Source organism: Xenopus laevis, chromosome 1L (genome assembly GCF_017654675.1).
Source record: "Xenopus laevis strain J_2021 chromosome 1L, Xenopus_laevis_v10.1, whole genome shotgun sequence".
In the NCBI taxonomy this organism is placed as follows: domain Eukaryota; kingdom Metazoa; phylum Chordata; class Amphibia; order Anura; family Pipidae; genus Xenopus; species Xenopus laevis.
Window position 1 is genome coordinate 217323227 of NC_054371.1, and position 15872 is coordinate 217339098.

Consider the following 15872-nt stretch of genomic DNA (forward strand, 5'->3'; position numbering starts at 1 on the left):
TCTCCCTACAACATCAAATAATGGAAAGCCTGTGAAGAGTGCAATTGATGTAGTACGATTTGTTTCCAATCATAGACACGGCTGACCCTTGTATCAACAGACCTGCCTGTTCATAAACTGGATGATTTTTAAAACAAAATATGTGTTCTATTGAAATTTCTTTAGAAATCTATAGGTTAGATAAGTCTATACACCCCTTTAAATTTTTAAATCCCTAATTGGCAGGGCCCTCATTACACTTATTGCATTAGTTGGCCTGAATGTCGGTTATGTTCCCTTATGTACAACACTACATAATGTGTTGCTGCTTCATAAAAAAAATCTCAGCAGTTATGGGAATACGAGTTGTCTGTGAGTCTACGGGGCAGATTCACTAACTTCGAGTGAAGGATTCGAATGAAAAAAATTCGAATTTCGAAGTATTTTTTGGGTACTTCGACCATCGAATTGGTTAAATTCGTTCGAATTCGAACGAAATCGAACGTTTCGAACGAAAAATCGTTCGACTATTCGACCATTCGATAGTCGAAGTACTTTCCCTTTAAAAAAAACTTCGACCCCCTACTTCGGCAGATAAAACCTACCGAAGTCAATGTTAGCCTATGGGGAAGGTCCCCATAGGCTTGCTAAACTTTTTTTGATCGAAGGATATTCATTCGATCGTTGGATTAAAATCCTTCGAATCGTTCGATTCGAAGGATTTAATCGTTCGATCGAACGAAAAATCCTTCGATCGATCGAACGAACGTTTAGCGCTAAATCCTTCGACTTCGATATTCGAAGTCGAAGGATTTCAATTCGAGGGTCGAATTTCGAAGTATTTAGTGAATCTGCCCCTACGTGCATATCTGTTGACCCACTCCACCTTCCTAAATTTCTTCTAAATGGGTTGTAGCGGTTTACGACACTGAATGTGCCGAAGAGTTGAACACTACTGTTTTATGGGCATACATTGATACATATATATAGATAGATAGATAGATAGATAGATAGATAGATAGATAGATATACATAATGCTTTAAGTACAAAGGGAAAGGGCAGAACAGAAGAAGGGTTCTGTATTGAGTTCACTTTTATTTAACTTGTTCATTAATGACTTAAGGGAGGGTATTGTCAGTAGTGATGGGCGAATAAATTGCCAGGCATGGATTAGCGGTGAATTTCTGTGTTTAACCACCCTGGAATAAATTCTAGGGCAACTGGTGTCTTTTTTCAACCTAACCTACTATGTTACCATGTAACAGGTATATGGCTATATGGTATATAACTTGCACCTGAGTTAATCTATGGCAGTACGCCCATTATATGGGGCACTGCTGGGATGACGTTATTGGCATAACTGTGTTACAAAGGATCAACACACCCAATGCTGTTACAAGCTCCTTATGAGCTGCATTGGGGGTCTGGCGTCACTGATATTATCAGTATGGTGGAAAGGAACTCCCTGCAGATACAGGGGCTGGGAACTCTCTCAGTTAAATGGAATACAAGGTGTATAGTATTCTGGCAAACATAAACTTAAACTGCCTCAATAAGTTTTGTTATACAGTACATTCAATGTCAGACTGGTCCACCAGAATACCAGGAAAACTCCCAGTAGGACTGGGTGTCAGTGAGCCCTCTTGTTAACCTAACTATTTGCCCTATGTGCCAATACCATGGCCATTCCCGATTTCTGCATGAGAACAAAGAGAAGAAATGAAGGGAATAAAGAGAGTGAGTGAAGAGAGAAGGAAAATAGTTTGAAGAATGGGTCTAAGGTTTTCTGTTGCTCTCCTGGACTCCCTGTCCAAAACTGCATCCGCTCCTTTTACTATATATAATGCTACACTGACACTGGGAGGCCCATTTATCAAAGGTTGAATTTCTAATTCATATGGATTTTTTTTTATCCGAATATACTCACAACTCGACTGGGAGTTTATTTAAGAACAAATTTGAATGTCTAATATTCGATTGAATGGTTACAACCTGAAAATTTTAATCAGATTTGATTCGTATTCAATTCGTATTTGATTTGTACGAATCGAGTTTTTCTCCCGAAAAAAAAACTTGAGTTTCAGGCTATTAACATCTCCAAATGGCTCAACAGACCTCTGCCATTGACTTGTACATGAACTTGGCAGGTTTTAGGTGATTCATATTCAAATCGTATGATTCGAGTTTTTCTCCTGAAAAAAAACCTCGAATTTCAGGAAGGCTATTAATATCTCCAAATGGCTCAACAGACCTCTGCCATTGACTTGTACATGAACTTGGCAGGTTGTAGGTGATTCATATTCAATTCGTATGATTCGAGTTTTTCTCCTGAAAAAAAACCTCGAATTTCAGGAAGACTATTAATATCTCCAAATGGCTCAACAGACCTCTGCCATTGACTTGTACATGAACTTGGCAGGTTTTAGGTGGCGATAAATCTCACATTGGAATTTACATTCGCTTAGTGGGATTAAAATTCGAATGTTTGAATTGACACGAAAAAAATCCAAAGATTTGAAGTCTAGTTTACTATTCGACCTTTAATAAATTTGCCCCTTCTAGTGCAAGTTTTACGTTAATTTCATCATGCAGCAAAACAGTCCTCATATTGTAGCATTGGCTTATTTGCACAGTAAAACATAACACAGAGGATTCAGAGTTGCGATAAATACACTCCATTGTAGGAATATATTATAAAGTCATCTAAAATGATCATGAGTGGACTGCTTCTTGAGTTTTCCTTTGATGTCATGCCAGGTGTTAAAATCCCGAGTTCTTTAAAGCTATTGAACTTGAGATGTGACAGCAGCAACAGCCATTTATCAGTATTTAGCATGTTATTTTGAACTTATAAATATGTAGGGGTGGTGCAAAATGATTACCAAGATATGATGATATATGAAAGAGTATACTATAAACTCTATGGAACACTCTCCTCTTGTATTTTCTCTGCAACTGCCAGGTAATCTTCGGTATCATGTATCATATGTACTGATTTATTATTTATAATGCCGTTACCCAGTTGGTGGGTATGTTTGCTTTCTAAGAAGTGTATATAGTTCACAAGCAGCGCTATGATATTTTAATTAAAATGTACATACTGTACAAGCTCAACGAAAAGAGAAAACCTTCCCATTGACATCAAAGTAATTTATCGAAACATCGCTGTTTCATACATTTTTTCATAGTTTCTTCCACTTTTTACACAAAGCAAACTGTTTGCTCAGTGATTACTACTAACTGCTATCGTGGCTATTGCAATTGCAGTAAACAGTCACACCTGACCTTAAAAGGGTTATTCTCCTTTATATTAATTTGATAAGAGACTGGAATATGAATAGTAGAGGAAAGATAAGTAATAAAAAGTAGCAATAACAATACATGTGTAGCCTTACAGAGCATTTGCTTTTTTAGATGGAGTCAGTGACCCCCATTTGAAAACTGGAAAGATTTAGAAGGAAGAGGCAAATAATTAAAACAAAACAAAAAGAAAAACCGAAGGCCAGTGGAAAAGTTGCTTAGAATTAGCCATTCTGTAATTTACTAAAAGTTAATGGTAAACGCAACCCACTACCTTTCATACAGTTCTGAATCTATGTCTACTGAAAAAGGTGCTTCAACCATTAGGGCCATGACATAATAGGTTGTTGCTTGTCAAGGATTAGGTAGGTGGCACTGTGGAGACTGATGGGGGAAGGGTGAGTCCTTGAGGAAGGAGCTGTATGTACCTAGACAACACGTAAAGAGAGGGCAGAAACAGGTTGAAAAGGGCGATGAGTCTGACTGAAACAGATTGGATCAGGACTGGATGGTGTGTTTGTAGATCAGGAGACTGGAGCAGACTAGATATTGGGAACAGGAGAACTGGATAGCGGAAGGAGTCTGGAGCAGAAGGAGACTGGAGCAGAAGGAGAGAGGACTGGAGAGCCGGAGAGGGAGGAAAAGGCAGGGAAGGTAGGGAAAGACAAGGCAGATCAGGGCAAGGTAGAATCAAGGGAAAAAGGGCTAGAGCGGGAACAACCAAGCTAGGTGCGCTGCCACAGTACTAGGAAGGCCATATAAAGCTCCGGCAAGGCGTGTTCGGAGGGCTGGCCTAAAATAGGGCAGAGTCAGCCCTGATTGGCTGACTACAGACAATCAGGTTGCTGGGTTGGGCTGCAAAGGCCAGGTAATATATAGTGAGCAACCCTGCAGGCTGCTCACCTGGCCCAGTGGTCAAGACACCGAACCAGAAACCAAAAGGTCCCTGGTTCAAATCCCAGCATAACCTGACATTGTTTTAATCAGTGGTACTCTTTATAATGATAATTAAATAGTTTCCCTAGTTTCTTCATACATTGGCCATATCCACCACACATCCCTCTTCTGCCACTTCATAGGGTGTTTTCATTGCTACTAAAAGTAGTGCAAGTCTCTTATTAGCTAAGTTCTCACAAATTGCATGGAAGAAATGCCTCGTGAAAATAACTCTGCAGTTGTGGTTCTGAAAGGTGCAAATTACCTCAAATCTTTTCAACGGATGAACTCGGTAATACTATAAACACTGCTGTGTACAAGTAGAGCAGAGTTCCAGCAAAATGCAATTATCTCCTAGGAGCTGCTTGAAATTAATAGAATTCCCAGCTGAAAAGCCTCAGTGTTTGCACTTTATAAATGTCTAATATGAGGCAGTCCATCCTTAATAGATACCGTAATATGAATCGTTTAAACGACCCAGCAGGGAATCCATCTTGGTCACAGGACCCTGCTCTGGTGATCTTCCTAGTCGCAGTATTATTTCAACTGGTGAAATTAGAATTAGTCCCATGAGAAGACAGTGATTTATAATTAACATGTGCAACTAAGATTTAAGGCCTATTTTTTTTAAAGGTCAAATTTTGAGTGGCATTAGAGCTTTTTGATACCATGATTCAACTCATTTTCTCTAAAATCACAAATGAAATGAAAGTTATTAAAAGAGCGATTGTAAAAATTAGAAAAAACACTGAAAATACGAAAACCTCTAAGGAAGTTATTTATCAAAGTCCGAATTTATCTCGATATCTTCTGAAAAAAACTCTGACCAAATCTGCACAGGTGTTTTGGTCTTATTTATTAATACACTTTCCCGAAAAATTTGTTTGCAGGAAAAATTCAGATTTTTGCGATTTTTTGGGATTTTTCATCCGATTTTCACATATATTTTGGATTTTTCACCCAAAAACTCCGAAAATTTGCCCAAAAACTCTGGAAATTACGGGGTATTGCCAATAGAGATGTCGCGAACTGTTCGCCGGCGAACTTGTTCGCGCGAACATCGGGTGTTCGCGCTCGCCGGAAGTTCGCGAACGTCGCGCGACGTTCGCCATTTTGGGTTCGCCATTGTTGGCGCTTTTTTTTGCCCTCTCACCCCAGACCAGCAGGTACATGGCAGCCAATCAGGAAGCTCTCCCCTGGACCACTCCCCTTCCCTATAAAAACCGAAGCCCTGCAGCGTTTTTTCACTCTGCCTGTGTGTGCTGAAGAGATAGTGTAGGGAGAGAGCTGCTGCCTGTTAGTGATTTCAGGGACAGTTGAAAGTTTGCTGGCTAGTAATCGTTTTGATACTGCTCTGTTATTGGAGGGACAGAAGTCTGCAGGGGTTTGAGGGACATTTAAGCTTAGGTAGCTTTGCTGGCTAGTAATCTACCTTCTACTGCAGTGCTCTGTATGTAGCTGCAGTGGGCAGCTGTCCTGCTTCTGATCTCATCTGCTGACTGCTGCAATAACAGTAGTCCTTGTAAGGACTGCTTTTATTTATTTTTTTGTTGTTTTACTACTACTACTACTACTACTATAAGAGCCCAGTGCTATTAGTCTAGCAGTGTTGGGGAGTGGGACTGGTGTGCTAATCTGCTGCTCCTAGTAGTTCAGCAGCACCAACTTTAATTTTTTTTTTTTAATATTCATTTTTTTTTTATTTTACTTTTTTTTATTTACTACCGCTGTAGTAGTGTATAAGTTGACCTTTTAGGCATTATTTGCCCTGTAGGCATTATTTGCACACTGTTTTCTTCAACCCGCCATCTAGCTGTGTGACCTTGTTCACATTCTGTCTAAATATCCATAATATTACCGTCTCCAGAAAAAACACCGGAGTGACTTTTTTCAAGCAGCCATAATATATTTTACGTAATCCGTATCCACCGCTGTAGTAGTGTATACGTTGACCTTGTAGGCATTATTTGCACACTGTTTTCTTCAACCCGCCATCTAGCTGTGTGACCTTGTTCACATTCTGTCTAAATATCCATAATATTACCGTCTCCAGAAAAAACACCGGAGTGACTTTTTTCAAGCAGCCATAATATATTTTACGTAATCCGTATCCACCGCTGTAGTAGTGTATACGTTGACCTTGTAGGCAAAAAATGACTATTTTCAGCATTTATATGGCATATTTTTTCTGGCAACTGTGCTTCAGTGGCTGCAACCAAAAAAACTGGGCAAACAATGTCTACAAGGTCAACGTATGGCGAAAAATGACTATTTTCAGCATTTATATGGCATATTTTTTCTGGCAACTGTGCTTCAGTGGCTGCAACCAAAAAAACTGGGCAAACAATGCCTACAAGGTCAACGTATGGCAGTTGTTTAAAGAGAACAGTAGATTACTAGCCAGCAAAGCTACCTAAGCTAAAATGTCCCTCAAATCCCTGCAGACTTCTGTCCCTCCAATACAGAGCAGTATCAAGCAGATTACTAGCCAGCAAACTTACTATCATCTGTCCCTGAAATCACTAACAGCTCTCCCCCTACACTATCTCTTCCAAGCACACACAGGCAGATTTTTCATATACATTTTTGCCCTTGATCCCCCTCTGGCATGCCACTGTCCAGGTCGTTGCACCCTTTAAACAACTTTAAAATCATTTTTCTGGCCAGAAATTTTTTTTTTAGATGTTAAAGTTCGCCTTCCCATTGAAGTCTATGGGGTTCGCGAACCGTTCGCGAACCGCTCGCGTTTTTGCGCAAGTTCGCGAATATGTTCGCGAACTTTTTTTCCGACGTTCGCTACATCCCTAATTGCCAAAAACCCAGTGCACATCAAAAAACATTGGGACTTCTCCCATTGACTTATATGCAACCTCGACAGGTCAGATTTGCACTTTTCCATCCCCGGGGTTTAATAAATTCTGAAAAATTAGTGATTTTAAAAAAAATCACAAATTATTCGTGATTTTTGCATTCAGAGTTTAGTAAATAACCCCCTAAAACTTAAAACAATTTCAGCTTTTCGGACAATTGCTAGCTAATAAATATTTGAAAACCTTTAAAAGTCTGAATGGCTAAAAAAAAAGGTTTAATAGGATCAGCACAGTTCCAACTGACTTCTATAGGACCTCAACTGCTTTTACTAGCCAAAGTTTTGTATTAAAGTTTTTCATGGTTTTAGAGAATAAATGAGATTCATTAAAAACATTTAACAGTTTATGAAAATGAATGTGTCTTTTTTGAAGGAATCAGAAATGGATTTTAGAAAAAAACATTGAGGAGGAATAACCTGCAGAAAGAGGACAATGTAGTAAGAGATGTGGGCTTTGATTTACTAAGAGCTTTCATTTGATTAATGGCTGTTCATGCATTTTAGGGTGTTATCGAGGTGATACCTTGGACTAATTGTAGTTTGAGCTTATTGGCATAGCAAACATAACAGACAGAGGATTCCTTGTTTACACCAATGCATAGACGACTCACAAGGTCATTTCCATTGATCACCGCGCTCCAGTATGTGTTTAACTTTAGAACTTTATGCAATGCTGACATTTCAAAGTCATGTAAAGGTTTTTGTTTAAGAATTTAAATCAATTTATAAAAGGCATTTATTAATGTAATTAATTGCTCGTGATATTGAACTAATGTACTTTCTGGTTAAAGAGCATGCGGCATAAATGAATAATGCATTTGATATGATTGGTTGTGTCCGTGCCAAATGTTTTTTTCTCCACTCGTCTGGCTAAGTGAAGAAATCGGCGGCTCTTTGCTTAATATAACCAGCAAGGAAAAATTCTGTCCACATATGAGCATATTCCCCAACTCCCTATATCAAGCAACCTTCATATACCTTTATATTACAGGTATATACAGGTATGGGACCTGTTATCTAGAATGCTCTGGATCTTTCTATAATTTGTATCTCCATTTATTAAGTCTGCTCAAAATTATTTTGAACATTAAATAAACCCAATAGGATTGTTTTGCCTTTAATAAGGATGGATTTTAACTCAGTTGGGATCAAGTACAAGATATTGTTGTATCATTAGAGAGAAAAAGGAAATAATTTTTAAAAATCTGAATTATTTGATAAAAATTAAGTCTATGGGAGACTTCCCATAATTCGGAGCATTCTGGATAACTGAGCTCTGGCATGTTTAAGAGTAGTGATGGGTGAATTTTTCTGAAAAATTCACGAAATGCATTGAAGTCAATGGGCGTCAAAATAATTTTGATGCGCGTCAGTTTTGACGGCCACACCAATTTGCATATGCACACCTATTTTGTCCAAATGCATTAAAATCAATGGGCGTTCGAATAATCTTGACACGTGACAATTTTTTTTGACGCCGTTGAACTTTTGCCACAGTTTTGCGAATGTATTCGCTGGCAGCGAAACTCGGAAATTTGTTGCAATTTTGCGCCTGCCAAATTTATTCGCCCATCACTATTTAAGAGCTTTAATGTAGGAAATCGTGGGAAAGTGCAAGAGGTCAAATACAAGAGGTCCTCTGCACTCAACCCATTATCAATATATTTAAGACAGAGACATTTTGTGCATACTGCTACTGAAAAATGCCTTACCCTTTAAACAAAACAGGGATTGTTTGTCCATATATTGCAATATATTTAAGCTGAACAACTACGTCAAAGTCAAGCCAGTCCTATGCTCAATTTTCATCTAATTCATTAAGAATTCAATTGCTTCATTATACATTTTACAAAGGGACTAAGTTTTACCTGCAACTCACTTGCTGCTTTCAAAGTAAAACTCCCAAACTTGGCTGCCCTTTTATTAGACACCAGTGGGTTATCCAGAACACTCCAGGAAGTCAGTCTCTCATAGACTTAATTTTTATCAAATAATTCAGATTATTAAAAATTATTTCCTTTTTCTCTGTAATAATTAAACAGTAGCTTGTACTTGATCCCAACTAAGATATAACAATCCTGTTGGGTTTATTTAAAGGGCGCCAAGATGGGGAAATCTCATGATACTTCTAGTGAAGGAGTTTACTAAAACAAGGCATTCTGGGTAGAATATTCAAGGCAGTGCTACAATCTGAGCATGCTCTTGAAATTTGCATATTATAGTCTCTGTTATAGTCACTGTATGGCCTCCCTCAGTGAAAGAACCCATTTGACAAAGTAAGGGATTTTTTAAAACATGCAGTTTTTTTCAAAAAACTATATATGTAGTTTGGTTAAACGTGTTTAGGTTGTACTGGTCAGATTGTTAATATGTGTTTGATTTTGGCTGTGATAGGTGCCCTTTAATGTTAAAAATAATTTTGAGTAGACAAATTGCAGAAAGATCCTGAGCATTCTAGATAACAATTGCCATGTGTGGGTATCGTTTTGCCCCTCATACAGGTGCACGTATAAAGCAAGACGAGAACAGCTATGACTAAAATACCCACCGCTGAAATATTATGTGTAATCTGAAATTTTTAAGTAAGGTCTGAAATATGTTCATGTTTTAGTAACATTTAGGTCTGGGGCCTCAGATAAACAGATGAGATAATCGACTGTATATTTTTATTCAGTGTTCAATACTATATTTTGTGCAAAAGTGATTCCATTTTGAACTCAATATACATAAGGTTTCCCACTAGCTCAATACCCTGCTCTGTTAAGGGCAGAGACACACGGTGCTATTTGGGGAGATTAGTCGCCCAGTGACAAATTGCTTCTTCTTCGGGCGACTAATCTCCCCGAACTGCCTTCCCGTCGGCTGGAATCTAAATCACTGGCGGGATGGTACTCGGATCACTTCGGCTTTCCGAAGTCACCTGAAGTCGCTTCGGAAAACAAAGTGTTCCAAGTGCCGTCCGGCCGTCAATTTACATTCTAGCCAGCGGGAAGGCAGTTCGGGGAGATTAGTTGCTCGAAAAAGAAAAAAAGAATTTGTCAATGGGCAACTAATCTCCTGAAATAGCAGCGTGTGTATCAGCCCTTAGTCCCAGATTTCCCAAGTCTCCCTCACAATATCAGAGAAGAATTCCCAGGTTACCTGATCACCAGCAGTTAGGCACCCTGTGTATGCTAGAGCGTGTTCTTTTTCTAAAGGAGTGTGCCAGGAATGGGTTACACTAGCAGTAAATCAATGTATGAATATGTGCAATCTCACATTATATTGAACTAGACATTAAGCCCGTTAAATTAACGGGCGCTAGAACATATGTAGTTAAACATTTATAAAAACAGAATTGTTCTAGGTTGGCGAAGGGTAACGTATTTACGTTTTTCAGACTATCACCCACAATGGTAAAACACACCACAGCGAAGTTGCGCGTCTATCTACGTCGCTAGCGTAAATGTGCCACAGACGGTCCGTGGGGCACATGCGTAGTAGCGCAATCCCACGGACACAGGGACTGAACGCAGAGATACTTCAACTTTATTATATAAGGATAAGGTTGAAGTGTCTCTGTGTCCAGTCCCTGTGTCCGTGGGATTGCGCTACTGCGCATGTGCCCCACGGACGCAGAGACACTTCAACTTATAACGTCACAATCAGCCATTAGCTCCTCAGCTTCACGCCTCCCCTTCCATTTCCTGGTCACGTGGCTGCGCCGTCCAACGTACGGCACGTCCAATCAGGCTGACGATATCACGTGGTGCCGCCCCCGTCTCCCTCCCTTGCCCAACTGGCTGCTATATCCCGGCATCCCTTGCGCCCGCCTCTTTCTCTTTCCGGTAACCAAGATGCCTAAGAGAGGTGAGGGCTGAGCGCTTGTGACTTAAATCCGTCGTCATCTGCCGCTTTGTTCGCGTTGCTGATGGCTGAAATGATGTGAGGCCTCTTTCTGTTCCCCACTCTCTCCCCTCGTGACCATGTCCATATGAGCGATAGTGGGAAGTCTGGGAGCTGCGGGGAAACCTTAAATGTCCTGGGAATCTCTTGCTGATGTTCTGAGGGGAAGCCATGTTTTATCTACCGTCACATTTCTCTTACATTCATGGGCTACAGTGACTTTATATTGACTGGGTGTAGTTATATATATATATATATATTTGTTATTGTGTGTAATGTGTGTGTGTATAATTATGTTTGTGTGTGTGTGTATACACACACACCAGTGGGCCCCGGGCCCCCCAGTGCGACCCTGCTCCAGGGCCCTGCGACCCTGCTCCAGGGCCCCCCCGCCCCCCTACTGCGCCGCACCGTGTTCGGCCGCCGCCATGTGCATGCGGCGCTTCTTGTGCGCATGCGCAAGCAGCGCTTCTCGTGTGCATGCGCGAGCGGCACTTCTCGTGCGCATGCGCGAGCGGCGATGCGCATCGGTAAATTCTTTGTCTCCAAAATTTTTATATCTAGAGGGGGTCTGGCCCGGCACTGCAAGGGAGGGAGACAGGGGGGCGGCACCACATGATGTCGTCAGCCTGATTGGACGTGTCGTACGTTGGACGGCGCAGCCAATGGAAGGGGAGGCGTGAAGCTGAGGAGCTGATTGTGACGTTATAATTTGAAGTGTCTCTGCGTCCTGTGGGGCACATGCACAGTAGCGCAATCCCACGGACACAGGGACTGGACGCAGAGACACTTCAACTTTATTATATAGGATGGGCTTTGTTTTTTTTATCATTTCAACACCTACCTATTATTATCACTTTGTACATTTCAGCATAAATGAGCAATACAATATGGAAACTATTTCCTTTTGTTATTGTGTTCTGATTATCATTCATGGAGTGCTGTTTCCTTTACATTAACTGCCACTTCATACATTTCTGCATATATGAATAACAACAAAATATAACATCTCTAAAGAATTGCTTTATTTAGATTGATTGCATTGAACCGTCAATTATATTGCAAAATATATCTTGTGTCTCTAGCCTAATGAGATTCAACCTACTTTGAAAGCTTTAATTTAAGTACTTTGCACATATGAATTTAATTAATGTAGTCTATTTATTTATTTTAAAAAATGCTTGTTTTTTTTAAAATAAATACTAAAGAATTTTTGGATATTTTTCCTCAGTGTTTTTAGTTGAAATGTATTTGGCTGCCCTGGGATTTCAAAAAACAAGATAACTTGTGTCCAAACTTTTTGCATGGTTGTGTAGAATTTTGTCCATCAGTTATGCTGAAATGCAACCATTTTTTTCCTGAAGGTTCCTGTAGGAAAGTCTTGCATGTTTTCAAGTTGCCACCAAAAATAGAAAGTAAAAATTGCTGGCAAAAATTAAACTTTTAATCTTTTTTACCCTGGCAACCAAAAGTGAAGCAATTTTATTTTTTCTTATGTTGATAAACCTGCACTCAAACTATTGTTTGCAATAAAATATTATCAATTTAAAATATGCAGACAATTATGAATAGAAATGTCAGAATGGGATAGTTTTCAAGAAGAGGTGTTCAGGTGAAGGACAGGGCCCTCGTATCTCCAAGAAGTATTATTAGAAAGGTATAGGATCTGTTATCCGGAAACCTGTTATCCGGAAAGCTCCAAATTATGGAAAGGCCGTCTCCCATAGACTCCATTTTATCAAAATAATCCAAATATTTAAAAATTATTTCCTTTTTCTTTGTAATAATAAAACAATGCCTTGTACTTGATCTAAACTAAGATATAATTAATCCTTATTGGAAGCAAAACCAGCCTATTGGGTTTATTTAATGTTTACAGGATTTTCTAGTAGACTTAAGGTATGAAGATCTAAATTACAGAAAGATACTTTATTCTGAAAACTCCAGGCCCTAAGCATTCTGGATAACAGATCATATACCTGTACTGGGAATATTACCAGTAACTTTGAATCAGTTTTCTTCTTGTTGTGCCACTTGAGTCTTATTAAAAATATTACGTTTCTGTGCCATAAAATCCATAAATTCAGATGGGATTCAATGTAAATAATATGTGAATTTAAAGTTGTAGAAGTCATTCAAATAATTATCATTGACATATTTTCAACCATTCTTTATAATGTTTTGCCTTCATTAGTAGGGACAATAGAGAGATACAAGCCCATGTACTGTATATATGTCTCTAATTAAAGGGGTTCACCTTCAAATAACCTGTTAGTATAATGTAGAGAGTGATATTCTGAGACAATTTGCAATTGGTTTTAATTTTTTATTATTCATGGTTTTTGAGTTATTTAGCTTTTTATTCAGCAGCTCTCCAGTTTGCAATTTCAGCTGCTGCTGGCTGCTCAAATTTCTTGTTGATTTTAAAAACTGGAATTTTTTTGGGATTTATTAAAGGCTGCAAAAAAGTCAGAATCTGAAAATCCTCCATCTCAGACCTGCCAAGGTTGTAAATAAGTCGACGGGAGAGGTCCCTATCCTAATTGGAATTTATCGCTAGGTTTAGCCTAAAAATCCGATTATTTTGGGCAAAAACCCAAAGAAATTGTGTTCAAATTGTGGATTCTAGTTTGGTTGGACTTTTTTTATTTAAAAAATCAAAAGAATTCAGATTTTGATAAATAATCCCCTAATTATGTAGCCTTACAGAGTATTTGTTTTTAGATGGGGTCAGTGACCCCCCCCCCCCCATTTGAAAGCTGGCAAATAAATCAAAAACTATACATAATAAAAAGGCCAATTGAAATATTAGCCATTTTATAACATACTCAAAGTTAACTCAAAGGTTAACCACCCCTTTAATCCTCTCTTTGGTTACTTTCTTTATTTTACAAATGTCTTTATCTGAGTTAAAAAATCTAAACAGTGTATCTCCTATTACAAGGCAAAAAGGTTTTTAGTTTTATCTTCATGAAGAAGCACATTTCATCTCATTAATCACATCCTCGCAGCAGTTAGTAGTAGGCTTTATTAACATTAACCAGTGAACTTTGTCAAGGCTCAGAGTCACTGTAGGTTGGGCTGTGTCTCTAAGGGGCATATTTATCAAGGGCCGAATTTAGAGTTTATGGGAGTTAATAAAAACTCGAAATACGAAAAACAAATTACCAATCAAAATTTATTAAAAAGATAAGAATTTTTTTTAATAGGATCGACCTGCAAACTCGAATCGAATTTGAATCAAATTTGATTCAAGTTTTTTCACCAATTAAAAAAAAAAATTTGATTTTCAAAAGTCCACCAAACTAATCCAAATTGATTGTAGGAGGTCCCCCATAGGCTAAAACACCAATTTGGTAGTTTTAGATGGCGAATAGTTGAATTCAAATCCTTAAAGGGACAGTACATGGTAAATTTCACTTTTTTTTTTTTAACTCAAATCGAATTTGGACTATTCCCTAGTTGAATTACACTAAAATAAACTCTTTAAAAATTCAAATTTTCAATTCGACCCTTGATAAATCTGCCCCAAAATGTTTCACCTTTCAGTTGATGACATAAAAACAAGAAGCAATTACAACAGGTAGAGGAGAAATGGGGCAAGTATGCAACAAATGCTCATATAGTATTCCATAGACTGCAGAATGGTGTTTATCCTTACATTTATGTTGTAATTTGCATACAAAAAATATGAGAACATCTAAGGTAGCACACAAAACTAAGTTTGTATCATGCTGCCTTAAAAATTGAATTGCCTCAATGTCTTGCCATTATTTAGACTTGGAGGGGCACTCGGAAATCTAGAAATACAATGGATGAGATGAAAGCATTCCTATAATTCTCTCATTGTGGGTGGGATAATCTCACAGATGAACTAGTTGAGTGCATCTCTTAAAATAAGAGGGTTAATTAGTGGATCTTTATGCGTCTTTTCTATATATTATACTTTATAGAATGGCTCTTGCATCACTTTGATCCTGTCATTGCAATTATATCGATACTGCACTTCCTCGCCCAGTTGCATCACAACTAAAATTCTTTTGCTCTCAAGAATGTCTGGGGGTGTGAGCCAGGAACTGGGAAGGTCAGGGCTAGGAATGCGGGAACCAGAAGAGGAGGTTAGGGATTATGGGGATGGTATTTTGTACATTATGGGGATGGTAGTTCATGGGTTGCTATTGGGATGGGTGGAGACACGAGGGGTTAAAAGAGGAAGGAAGTGAAGGGAGCATTCTCTTTACCTTAAACAGCTCCCAAGTATAGGGAGTAACAGGGGATAGGCCTGGGGCCAAAGTGCTGCTAGGGGAATGAGTTACAGAGGAAATCTGTGCCTAGTAAGGACAGAAGGCTCGCCCCTCGCTATTGGGTAATTCTTTGCAGCCTTTAGTGGCTATCAGATGTTAAGTAAGTTAATGTTAAATATTTGCTAAATGTGATGGTACGTTGCCCTACACTCAATGCTTTTGGTTTATGTTGGTTGTTATTTATGTGATTTAATCAATAAGCTGCCCCCTTTCACCCAAGATATCACATGCGGTTAGTTTTAGGAAAGGCAGGCCCGGATTTGTGGAAAGGCCACCAAGGCCTAGGGAGGCAGGATTTTAGGGGGCGGCATGCTGTCCAACCACTGGGGATGCACAGGTAGGGTTGCCACCTTTTAATAAAATGTGGCGGGAACAAAGGGGCGGGCCATGATGTAAAAGGGGGCGGGTCATGACATAGAAAGGGGGGAGGTCATGACTTAAAGGGACGGAGGCAGAACATGCGATTGTCCAGAAGGCAGCAAAAAGTTAAATTTTGAGCGGATTAGGGGTGGGCTGAGGGCTTTTGTTAGGAGTATTACAAATTTAATGGCAGCTACATTGCCAGTAAATTTGTAATACCGGCCCCGGCCTTGGCAGG

General features: G+C 39.1%; 1 protein-coding gene across 2 annotated transcripts in view; it reads left to right on the top strand.

The window, feature by feature from the left end:
* adamts12.L (ADAM metallopeptidase with thrombospondin type 1 motif 12 L homeolog) overlaps positions 1–15872 on the top strand; it is a 352590-nt gene that overhangs the window by 124330 nt on the left and 212388 nt on the right. The window lies entirely within an intron of this gene.